This window comes from Gorilla gorilla, chromosome 12, assembly GCF_029281585.2.
Source record: "Gorilla gorilla gorilla isolate KB3781 chromosome 12, NHGRI_mGorGor1-v2.1_pri, whole genome shotgun sequence".
NCBI lineage: Eukaryota > Metazoa > Chordata > Mammalia > Primates > Hominidae > Gorilla > Gorilla gorilla.
The window spans coordinates 62987523-63000294 of NC_073236.2; the positions used below are offsets into that span (position 1 = coordinate 62987523).

At 35.6% G+C, this 12772-nt stretch overlaps 1 protein-coding gene and 1 long non-coding RNA gene across 4 annotated transcripts in view; one reads left to right on the forward strand and one right to left on the reverse strand.

Moving 5' to 3' along the window:
- Positions 1–4272, reverse strand: part of LOC129531840 (uncharacterized) — a 32021-nt gene extending 27749 nt beyond the window's left edge. Inside the window, exon 1 of the long non-coding RNA XR_008677273.2 lies at positions 4168–4272. This is a non-coding gene — a long non-coding RNA (uncharacterized lncRNA). The remainder of the gene's footprint in view (positions 1–4167) is intronic.
- LRRTM4 (leucine rich repeat transmembrane neuronal 4) overlaps positions 1–12772 on the forward strand; it is a 775458-nt gene that overhangs the window by 729880 nt on the left and 32806 nt on the right. The window lies entirely within an intron of this gene.

Below are 12772 nucleotides of genomic sequence, written 5' to 3' on the forward strand. Positions count from 1 at the left end.
TATATTCCTGGTCTCTGGGGGTTGGTATTTAACTTAATGTGTAAAGTGGCAGCCTATGACTTTCATCTTAAACAGTGAAGGTTTTTTTTTAATGCTTATTTTGTTGTTTTTAAGCCGACTTAATTAACATTTTTTAAATTCTGAAACATAATTATACTACAGGTAAAGTATTGTACCAAAAGCCATGTATATGATCATCTTTTCTTACTCTGTAAGCTCTCTTTTTTAGGACTAGAAAAACTCTATTTCTCTAACTATGGGCATTTAAAGTATTCTGCCTGCCTCCAGGTTTGCATGCTTAGATAAATAAGAGCTGACTTTCCTTCTGAAATGGAACAATATAATGGAGAAAACTGGAAAGTAATGAAATTTATGACCCAGATCTGATACAAAAACATGAGTGGGTGATAGGCTAAGCTAGTTAAGAATTTTTTGTCTGGTTTTTCATTTTGCTTTTCCTCAAAAATTCTCTGGGGTTTGAAAGTCTATTTCATATTGGAAACTAGCTTATTACAATGTTTTGACTTGATTTCCTGTGACAAATACTGTTGGCAAAATAAGTAAGTATACCTCTGAAACCTGCAGCCTATCTGCTGTGTATCTGTAGAATGTAGTTCTACATGTCGATTCTGTCACCAGTTTGCACTATGGCATTTCTCCATATGAGGTTATAATAAGTACTGAAATTGTCTTTAACTGGTTCTCACAGCTTAAGAAAGTTTTGTGTATAATTCTGAAGCATTTACTCTGTTTTCCGTTGTCCTGTATATGGATATATGGAGTAGGATGAGATTTATTGCTCTCCGAATATTTATGCTCAAGTAGAGGTGTGCCATTTCTTTCCTAAATACTCGAGTCCCTTGTCTTCCTTGTTGTTTCTCAGTATCCAAGTGATGTTCTTGGATTTTTTCCTCTAAATTCTCTGATAAATCGTCTGATAATTATGTATGAAACTTACATTCTAATTTTATAGTCAAAATGCCTTTCACTGAGTTTCAAATCTACAAATCTACATGGGAATGTTTGAGCAAGTGTTTTCAGATAAATGATGCTTCCCAATATTATTGAAATAATCTCAGTAGAGGATGGTAAGGTGCTCTGTGAAGCCTTTTCCACCTGTCTTTGAGTCATGTTAGGGTTTTGGCAAGCCACATCCCCAGATCACTTCCAGCTCTAATGGCCTGTGGTTCTATCATTTTCTGTTTTTAGTTTTCACTTAAGAAGAAGTAGCCTTATGTCACAGCAAGATTCAAGAGAATGTCCATTCTGGATCCTGTGAAGCCATCAAAGTAACAGCCAGTGTTATATCCCCAGTAAATTACCTCTTTATCATTGTAACCATCATCCTAGCTTATCATGTAACTGGAAACATACCTTCTGTGGACCACGTTTTCCATGTTTAAGGTGAAATATGGAAACACATTCCTCCACTATAACAGCTTAGTATTCAGTGACTAATACAAACCTGATGTGGGATTCAGTCAGACAGCATCATTGCCTACATCATGTAGAGAAACATGCCAAGTCTGATATTAGACTGTTTCTTTGGCAGAAACAGTGAAATTATATCAAATTTGATCAAAGAGTAGATTTACATCAACTGGAAGATATTGACATTTTGCCTGTTAAATTTCACTGAGGTTGGGGGGTCTATCCAATTAAGTAACACTACAAGATACTGTTCTCCAAATTCAGATGCTCTAATGCTATCCATGAGAAATAGCAATGGGAATTATTTTAGTAATAGCTAATGCTTATCGAGTGCTACTATGTGTCAAACACTATTAGGATTTTACATGTTTTTCTTATTTAAACCCCAAAGTACTTTCTGAAATAGTTTCCATTTTCCTCATTTTAAAGAGGAAGAAACTGAGTCTAGCCCAAGATCATACTGCTAGAAAGGTAAGAAGCTGAGATTACAACCTAGGCAGTAGGAGTCCAGAGAGAATTAGTTCCCAATCAAGATCTTTCCAATTGAAAATTTAGAACTCCTAATATGTTTCTTTCTTTATTCAGAGCCAAAAAAAAAACACCTCAGAAATAGAGGCAATCCATGAAGATCCTGCACCATATCCCCATACCACCATACTGACAAAGCAGAGCCAATGACTGTCTCATTATTAGTTTGAACTTTAACTCATAGTCCTAGAACAGAAGTGTAGTGGACTAGGCTTAACCTTGTGGTATCCTCTTCATTAAGTTTGGGAAAAACTGCTTTGGTACTTCTAAAAGTAAACCAAAATCTCTGATGCTAGGAAAGATCTCAGACAGTGGTGAAAAGATGAAGGGAATCTAAGAGAAGGAATGAACAGGAGGGAACATTTATCCAATTCCCACAGTAGAACTGTCCTGTAACGACACACCTCAGGCACCTCATCCAAACAAGCAACTCGTTGTCCTGGGGACTGCAAGACAGGACCAACCTATCTAAAAGTGAAATAGAAGGAGAGCTAGAGATAAAAAAGAAGAGTGCTGATAATTTCCCTAAAGTAAAAAAGACTCAGTTATCTCCCACCCAGGAAATATGGAAAAAATAATAAAATGGGAAGACACCATGCCTTTGTTCTCTGTGACTTCCGTCTCTTTGAAACCTTTATCTAGAAGCTTGAAAACCTGGTATTTGGTTATTCCAGATTAACACTCCTCCCTCACAATACAGAGTCTTTCCATGATTGTGAATCAGACTCAAGAATAAATGGGAAGCGGGAACCATGGAGTAGATTTGACCAGAAGAAATATGTTCACACTAAGTAAACAAACAAACAAATACAACCTATTATAAAAAGGTATGTGGCTGGTGTCACAGGACCTCAGAAACAAACCCTCATTATGTTTTTGAATTTTCCTCTTAATTCATGTATTTATCAAGCCAGAAGCCCTCCAAAGAAGTCCTGTCATACAACTCATGGTGTTTGAGTTACTCTTTGAAGTTGATTGTTTTGGGAAAAGAGAGAGGTCACTAGAGCAGAGGTGGGTGGTGAGGTCAAGAGGCTGCGAGGGACAGCAGTGGTATGGAACATGGAAGTGGAGAATTCTGAAGGTAAATATCACCTACTTGGCCATTTTTTCCTGTGTTCTCCCTGCTGCTTGTATTCCCTTTCATCACTGCCACTGCTAGCACATACAGTGCCTTGGTGTGAAGAAAACAAAGCAAATATTCTTTCCAGGTGGTGGCAACCCCACTCGAGTGCTCCCTTTGAGGTAGGGAGTGTGAGTGCAGCGTGGGCTGGAACCTAGCATCTCTAAAGTATAGGGTTCCTTTTTTTTTTACTAAGAATCATTTTGTAATAGAAAAAGCACAGCATGCACAACCAGAGAAGCAGGGTGCCAAGCATTAGCTGTTTAACTCAGTGTAAGAAGTTTTATGTCTCTAAGACTCAGCTTTCTCATCTGTACAATGTGGAAAATAAAACCTTTTTTCCACCAGTGGTTAGGGAATTAAAGGAAACACTGTATCCAGAAATCATTTTGGAAACTATAAACCCCATAGACACAAAAACATTTATCATTATTATCACAGATTTTAATATAAAAACATCTCTATGTTTGAGTCCTTAACTATAAAATAGTGTTACTACTTCCTCCACACTAAAAATTCACAGGGTCTTCTTTCTGAAATTACATTGATAGAATAGATATAAAAGGACACTGAACAAAGACACACAGTCCTACAAGATGGTGCTATTACTTTTCTCTCTTATGATTACCTTTAAAAAGTCACCATTAAATTTTGATCTAAGCTTAAACTTGCTTGATCTAAGCTTAAACTTGCATTATAAACTTCCTTGCACTTATTCTGAAATTATCTCCCTTATTTTTCCTTGGCTATCATTAATCTCAGCCTCTGCTAAGTCTACACAGGTTAAATAGAGAGCATTACACTCTGTATCTTTGCTGACTTCCTAGTAAGAGTAAACGTGACCTTGTGTTAAAGCTTATTTTTGTTCTGATTGAGTAAAAGAAAGCTTATTCACTCTCTGCCTTTGCCTTGATTCTGCTCGTAATATTACAATTTCTGATAATAGTTATTCAAGATGGATATCTAGGGCAAATAATGTGATTATGTGACTCCTTTTCTTGTCTAACTCTCAGATGTTGTCCCCTCTCAACCGCTAAGGCATAGTCAATTGCTGTTCTATTTATGTTTCTATTAGACCTGGTACTTACCTCAATTACATATGTTAACACATTCTACTGGAACTATTTATTTACTTGATTCTCCAGACTGACCTTCTTCAGTTTAATCATGATTGTATCAGAGCACTAAGAATCAAGAATGCTGTCTCATAGTAACAACAGTAACATTCATAGTAACAACAGTAACATTCATAGTAACAACAGTAACATTCATTCATCTTTTCCTACCAGAGAAGGTTCTAATTGTTTTTACATATATTAACTTTGTTAAATAAAAAATTTCAAAGTAAAAAATCATTAATATCATACAGACATAAAGCAATTCATGTTAAAGATTTTACTTAATTCATAATGAGAGTGCCAGGCAGATATTCTAATTGGCTCAGAGAAGTCAAAGGAGCACAAATTTGCCTAAAGGACTGGTGAGATGAACTGACAGAAACTGGCTTTTTTCTTGGACAGAAAAGAAAATCAACTGAATCTCTATCTGTCAGAATATCTATATTGTTTTTAGATAAGAATTTCTTTTCATAGTTGCAAAATAAGTCCCATGGGATAAGAATCAACCCAAATAAATGTGCTGCAGTCAATGCAAAACTCTCCACTGAACCACAAAGTCTTCCCTATAATCCTCACAAAATAGAAAATATTTTTTCAATTTAACCAAAACAATAAATTTTCCTAACTTCATAAAAACTTCCTTTCTTTTTTCCTTTCCCTGTTTTTAACCTCCACTCTCCATTTTGAGCTGAACACCCAGTTATTAAATATTTTGTATTGACCTTAGTAGACAATGGGCTTGCCATCTGATAATGTTGACATCTGGAAATGTATAAAGTATTCGAACACAATGTATGAGATTATGCAGAGCAGGCTCTATATATCAATAAAAAGAAAAGAGATGAAAATAATTATGACCAGGAAGTTGCCAGTAATAGCAGGCTATATATTTATAATGCAAATCCAAATCTCCTTATGCCAATTGTGCATTCTAAATTATTTCTGGAGTAATCTTTTCCCACACAATCAACATGTTTCCCAGATCATTTTTATTTTCCACATCCTTTCTCTTTTTTCCATTAGAGATGTATTTTCTAACAGATTACTCTTTCCTTTATGACATGAACACAGTCCTTTCATTTCCCTTGACACATGTATTGTCTTTCTCCGGATATTAATAACAAAGTGGGAATTTTCCTTAGGGCATCCTTAAGTACTTCCCCTAGATATCCCTCATGTTCCACAAGTCACCTGACCATTGCTGGAAATTGAAAAAAAAAATGTAGGTAAATTTTGTGCCTAACAAACAGCTTTTCATTGTGTTCAGCCAATCAGAGTGTCAAAAACTTGCTGACTTGGGGGCTTTATTTTTGATGCTATTAGCACAAAGAAAAGAAACAGCAAGGAAAGCAATATGAAATTCCAGTTCCTTCTGTATTCTTTAAATGAACTATTTTTGGTTTGTCAACCAAGAAAATGATGCATTTTTTTTTTGCTGCAATCTTATAACTTGTTGACACAATATAATAACTTGTTGACACAATATAAAGAAATTGAAAGGGAACCACTTAGAAAGCAGGAATCAAAGAAGTGGAGGAAGTTGTCTGAATGCATCTGTACCTCCCACAGATATTTTTAAAACCAAATTACCTCTCTGCTCTTAGCTTTGTTTTTGTTTTCTTCCTCAGTTTGTTAATGTAGGTAAAAGGTAGCAGAAAATTGAATCAGACAACTCCTTCAAGGATTCAAAGAGCTTCATGGCATATATTATATTCATAATTCTTATTAATTCAATTATAACTACTGTTTTTTTAGAGTTCTATGACAATGAAAGAATTGCTATATAAGAATTGAAAAGATAAAAATACTGTTAAAAAAAGTTAGGAGTCTTATAAGAATTGAAAAGATAAAAATACTGTTAAAAAAAGTTAGGAGTCTTGGGGGACCAATTTGCCTATTCATCATTTGTGGGTTTTTTATTTTTATTTTTTGCTTTGTTCTATCTGTTATAAATATTCTTAACCAATACAATCTCCGCCATTTTCAAACTTATAAAGAAAATTGCAATCACTTGGAAAATATTGCTGTAAGTGTGCCTTATTTTTAATGGTTCATGGTTCATTTGGGAAGATAGGCTAGAGACTTTCTTTATAAATTGCTCCATGAATAGAAAAGAATTTGTACTTCTTTTCCTATCTATTATGGCAAAGTTCCCAGATGAAGCTGAAGTTGAGGTGAGGGTTGAAAATGTAGTTTGCCAAGATACTCATGTAACTTATGTCTTCTGAATTCACAAGCTATTAAAAAGATAGGAGCAGCTAGGTATCATTGAGTTAAATTGCATATTGTTCAGAAGTCAGTCAAGTGCAATTGATTACCTTTTGCTGCAGATATTTCTACCCATGGCTCATTTTGTTTGTGGTCGGCCTACACAAAAGGCATTTTCTTCCTTGGGCAACTCTGCAGGTCTGGCTGATCTTTGTCTTTTAAAATACCCATCTTTATAAATAAAGCCAAGAACATGATGGCTTAAAACCATGCTATAAGTTTAAATATGGATTGTTAAGCTTCTCATACATCAAAATCAATTTTTATTTTCCACTAAATATTGGCAACATATTAATTATACAAATATGAGAAGGGTGAAAAAAGTCTTATTTTAATATCTTAACATATACTATCTAGCTACTTACCCTACTTATGGCCTTTTATGAAGAAAGCTATTACAAACATATGTTCAGGTTAAATTACTAGGAGAAAATCTAAACACTAGAAACACCTTCTAAGTTAAATTGAAGATTAAATTGAAGATCCTTCCTGGATTACCACTAAAAAGTTGATTAGAGACTGATGTACCCAAATGATCTAACAAATGATCTGCTTTTCTATCTCAACTAAAATTCACTCTCATTAAATGTGCCTTTACTGGAAGTGCTCCTGAGCTAGTTTAATAAATGCATGTATAAGATTATAAAGTACATTGTTATAAGTTGATGCTCTATTTTGCTTAATCCTTCTCATTATTAATTTTATCAGAACTTGTTTCATGGGCTTTTACTTGAGGAGCAGAACTGTAGTCCCACATTTGAGAAAATTATTTTCTCAATACAAGTACTGCAAATCAGTTATTAAAGTCTTCATTCCTAAATTTTATGCACACTATTCAATTGCAAATGCCAATATAAACACAATAGCAGCATTTTAAATTAATTGTTTGTACTTCCTTCCTCAAGATCGGTGTAGCAAGATATCTTTGGAGGACTGACATCTTAATAGTTTATTCCTATTGCAGACTAGATTGAATGTTCATACAGTCATATTATAAGAGTGACAACTACAGAAAGTTGTCCATATGAAATTTGGATAAAATAGAATAAAATGAAAGTCCTAAATTTGTGTCATACATTCTAAAGTGCAATCTGCCACTCAGTTTATTGTGAATCTCTATTCGAACTGAATTAATTTTGTGTAAAATAATTGCTTCTGTGATCAAAGCATTCACTACATGCTGGGCTGAACAGTTAGTTTCCTTTAAGGTATATTTACTTAGTATTTCATTTTTGGGAAAACAAATAAATAAAAAACCATACAAAAAGAATTCAATCTTGACAAAATTACTGGCCAGCACAGTTACGGTATTTTATAAAGGTGTTCAGATGTGTAAAAATGATATTAATAAGATCTTAGGAAGCTATTCATGCATGAAATAAAGAGAACATTACATTGATCATTTCAAAATCAGTGGTGCCCCATAGTAAATACAACTTAAGTGAAATTACATAGGATACTGTAGTTTGAAAATATTGCATTTATTTACTTTATGTGGGAAACAAAAGAGAAATCTAAATATCAGCTTAATCTTATCATCCAGTGAGAAAAACACAGCATTCATATATCTATGTATATGTAGACAAGTACTTGTGTGTGTTCGAATTATTTTAATGGTAGCATAGTAATTAGAGTCCATATGCATGCCTTTCTTATAGCAATCTTGCACCTATTTGACTATATATATGAATATTTTCTCATGACATTAAGCATGCTTTTCCATAATAATTTTCAAAGTATGCATAGGATTATAAAGCATCGATTAATGTACTATAATTTATTTATCTGAATAATGTATTTAATAAAAGAAATTGGATTCTTTCTCAAAAACATTAATCTAGTGGTACCTATGCTTCCTTTTTGTGTGTGTAATACAATACAGCCACCACTGAATGTTAAAACAGAGAAATATTAATATATCATGAATTTGGGGATTGTTTTAGCTCAAAATACAACATTTAAAAATAATTTTCCAAAAATAATTATTTATGTTTTCTCACTTTCACAATAAAACATAGAAAATTCAGGTAGCAACTCTGTTTAACATTCAAACATTTTCTTAACCCTCCAGTTCTACATTTTTACTAATGAATCATCTGGATATTACCAAGCAGTTTTATTATGAGTATTTTATACTGTCAAATCATACACATTCTTCTCCCATCTTACTCTGAAATGTGCAGAATTAACATTGCAATTAAAATATACAGCAATGTTGAATTTCTTTTCTACTTGTCTGATCTCAGATAAGCAAAGTACTTGCAAGAAATACCCAAGTGGAGCAAAAGGTTTGTACGGGAAATAGGGTTGCCAAATGGTATTGTGAAATTCATAAATTCAGTAACCTGAGTTTTACCCGGAATTAGTTTTAATTCAGGATTAAATCAATTAATTTCCTTGTTTAGTTTCAGAGAAACTTTTCACATTAGCATGTTAATTCAAAATTTACACTAAATAGGCGCTTGCCATGGGCCAGGGAGGGAGAATATGGGGAGTTATGCCTTAATAGGTACAGAGTTTCAGTTTGAGATGAAGAGTTCTGGAGGTAGATGGTCATGATGTGGCACAACAATGTAAATGTATTTCACGCCACAAAACTGTACACTTAAACACGATTAAAATGGTACATTATGTTATGTATATTTTACCATTAAAAAAAGTTTTAAAAAATATACTAAATAAAACACAAATGACTTTTCCAACCATTATTTGCCTTTAATTTAATTATGTTTAAAATTAGCATTGTTTTCATGTATGGAAAGGTGGATTCCCAGATATCACCAACGTAACCTGATGAAAACACAACATTTAGCTTACTGCTTACTATGAGAAAGGAGTCATGGTAGTGAGGAAAATAATGTGACATATTTATTCATTCAATGTTCGTGGAATATGAATTCTTCCCAATAAACTCTGATAATTTTGTAACTAATGCTTGTCTGAATATTCTTGTACTGTAACACTTCCTGCACCTAAGCATGTATATCTCTACGGTGTGTGTGTTCAGCTTTATATATATATATATGTGGCTGAACAAGAATAAAGATTAAAAGGAATTTTTAAGAAATCTACAATCTTTGAATAAAACCTTCAACAATTTGCTATATGGTCTTTGATTAATTCTAAAAACACTCTAAATTACTTCCCCAATAGCGATTTAAATTTTCTGAAATAAGTAACTAATTTAAAATCAATGTAATGTACTTGTATGTGTTAAACAGTTGACCCTTTAACTGTGTGGATCCACTTATATGTAGATTTCTTCAATAAATATGTTGAAAAATTGGAGATTTGTGAAAAATTGGAGATTTGTGAAGATTTTAAAATGCAAACTGTAAAATATAGAAAAAAATCAGAAAAAGTTAAAAGGTATCAAAATGTAAGCAAAAAAGCACAGACCGTGCAGGGCATCATTTGCAGTTTAAAAAATGTAAACAAATGTAAAGATGCAGTATTAAATCATAATTGCTTAAAATTACCAATAGTAATTTATTACTGTACTGCTGTAATAATTCATAGTCACCTCCTGTTGCTATTGCAGTGAGCTCAAGTGTTGTGAATATTTGCTCTAAAACATGTTTAGTGCAATATCGTAAACCTTAAATAACATCATGGGACCCAAAGAAAGCACCACTAGTGATACTGGAACTTCTCCCAAGCAAAGAAAAGTCATAAAATTACAAGAAAAAGCTGAATTGCTTGATATGTACTGTAGATTTAGATCTGTAGCTGTAGTTGCCTGACATTTCAAGATAAATGAATCCAGTGTAAGGACCACTGTAAAAAAAGGAAAGGAAATTTGTAAGCCATCGCTGCAGCAACATCAGCAGGCCGATAAATCTTACATGTGTTGCAAAATACCATTTTATCTTTTATTTAAAGTGGAGCTTTTATGCGGGTGCAAGATTGCTATAAGAAAGGCATACATATGGACTCTAATATAATTTGAGGAAAAAATGAAGTCATTCTATGACAACTTAAAGCAAAAGGAAGGTGAAAGATCTAAAGCCTGAGTAATGTCAGCAAAGGATGGTTTGACAATTTTAGAAAGAGGTTTGGCTTTAAAAAAATGTCAAGATAATATAACAGCAGAAGCAGCTTCTGATGATCAAGAGGCAGCAGGTGAGTTTTCAGATACAATTTTTGAAAACCATTGAGGAGAAAAAATATTTACCTGAATAGATTTTTAATGCAGATAAAAAAGTGCCCTCTTCAGGAAAAAAAATAGAAATGCCACAAAGGACATTTATCAATAAGAGAAATGAGAATAGGAACAGCTCCGGTCTACAGCTCCCAGCCTGAGTGACGCAGAAGACGGGTGATTTCTGCATTTCCATCTGAGGTACCGGGTTCATCTCATTAGGGAGTGCCAGACAGTGGGCGCAGGTCAGTGGGTGCGCGCACCGTGCGCGAGCCCAAGCAGGGCGAGGCATTGCCTCACTTGGGAAGCGCAAGGGGTCAGGGAGTTCCCTTTCCTAGTCAAAGAAAGGGGTGATGGATGGCACCTGGAAAATCGGGTCACTCCCACCCGAATACTGCGCTTTTCGGACGGGCTTAAAAAAACGGCGCACCACAAGATTATATCCCCGACCTGGCTCAGAGGGTCCTACGCCCACGGAGTCTTGCTGATTGCTAGCACAGCAGTCTGAGATCAAACTGCAAGGCGGCAGCGAGGCTGGGGGAGGGGTGCTCGCCATTGCCCAGGCTTGATTAGGTAAACGAAGCAGCCCTGAAAGCTCGAACTGGGTGGAGCCCACCACAGCTCAAGGAAACCTGCCTGCCCCTGTAGGCTCCACTTCTGGGGGCAGGGCACAGACAAACAAAAAGACAGCAGTAACCTCTGCAGACTTAAATGTCCCTGTCTGACAGCTTTGAAGAGAGCTGTGGTTCTCCCAGCACGCAGCTGGAGATCTGAGAACGGGCAGACTGCCTCCTCAAGTGGGTCCCTGACCCCTGACACCAGAACAGCCTAACTGGGAGGCACCCCCCAGCAGGGGCACACTGACACCTCACACGGCAGGGTACTCCAACAGACCTGCAGCTGAGGGTCCTCTCTGTTAGAAGGAAAACTAACAGAAAGGACATCCACACCAAAAACCCATCTGTACATCACCATCATCAAAGACCAAAAGTAGATAAAACCACAAAGATGGGGAAAAAACAGCACAGAAAAACTGGAAACTCTAAAAAGCAGAGCGCCTCTCCTCCTCCAAAGGAACGCAGTTCCTCAGCAGCAACGGAACAAAGCTTGATGGAGAATGACTTTGACGAGCTGAGAGAAGAAGACTTCAGACGATCAAATTACTCTGAGCTACGGGAGGACATTCAAACCAAAGGCAAACAAGTTAAAAACTTTGAAAAAAATTTAGAAGAATGTATTACTAGAATAACCAATACAGAGAAGTGCTTAAAGGAGCTGATGGAGCTGAAAACCAAGGCTCAAGAACTACGTGAAGAATGCAGAAGCCTCAGGAGCCGATGCGATCAACGGGAAGAAAGGGTATCAGCAATGGAAGATGAAATGAATGAAATGAAGCGAGAAGGGAAGTTTAGAGAAAAAAGAATAAAAAGAAATGAGCAAAGCCTCCAAGAAATATGGGACTATGTGAAAAGACCAAATCTACGTCTGATTGGTGTACCTGAAAGTGATGGGGAGAATGGAACCAAGTTGGAAAACACTCTGCAGGATATTATCCAGGAGAACTTCCCCAATCTAGCAAGGCAGGCCAACATTCAGATTCAGGAAATACAGAGAACGCCACAAAGATACTCCTCGAGAAGAGCTACTCCAAGACACATAATTGTCAGATTCACCAAAGTTGAAATGAAGGAAAAAATGTTAAGGGCAGCCAGAGAGAAAGGTCAGGTTACCCTCAAAGGGAAGCCCATCAGACTAACAGCGGATCTCTCGGCAGAAACTCTACAAGCCAGAAGAGAGTGGGGGCCAATATTCAACATTCTTAAAGAAAAGAATTTTCAACCCAGAATTTCATATCCAGCCAAACTAAGCTTCATAAGTGAAGGAGAAATAAAATACTTTACAGACAAGCAAATGCTGAGAGATTTTGCAACCACCAGGCCTGCCCTAAAAGAGCTCCTGAAGGAAGCACTAAACATGGAAAGGAACAACCGGTACCAGCTGCTGCAAAATCATGCCAAAATGTAAAGACCATCAAGACTAGGAAGAAACTGCATCAACTAACCAGCAAAATAACCAGCTAACATCATAATGACAGGATCAAATTCACACATAACAATATTAACTTTAAATGTAAATGGACTAAATGCTCCAATTAAAAGACACAGA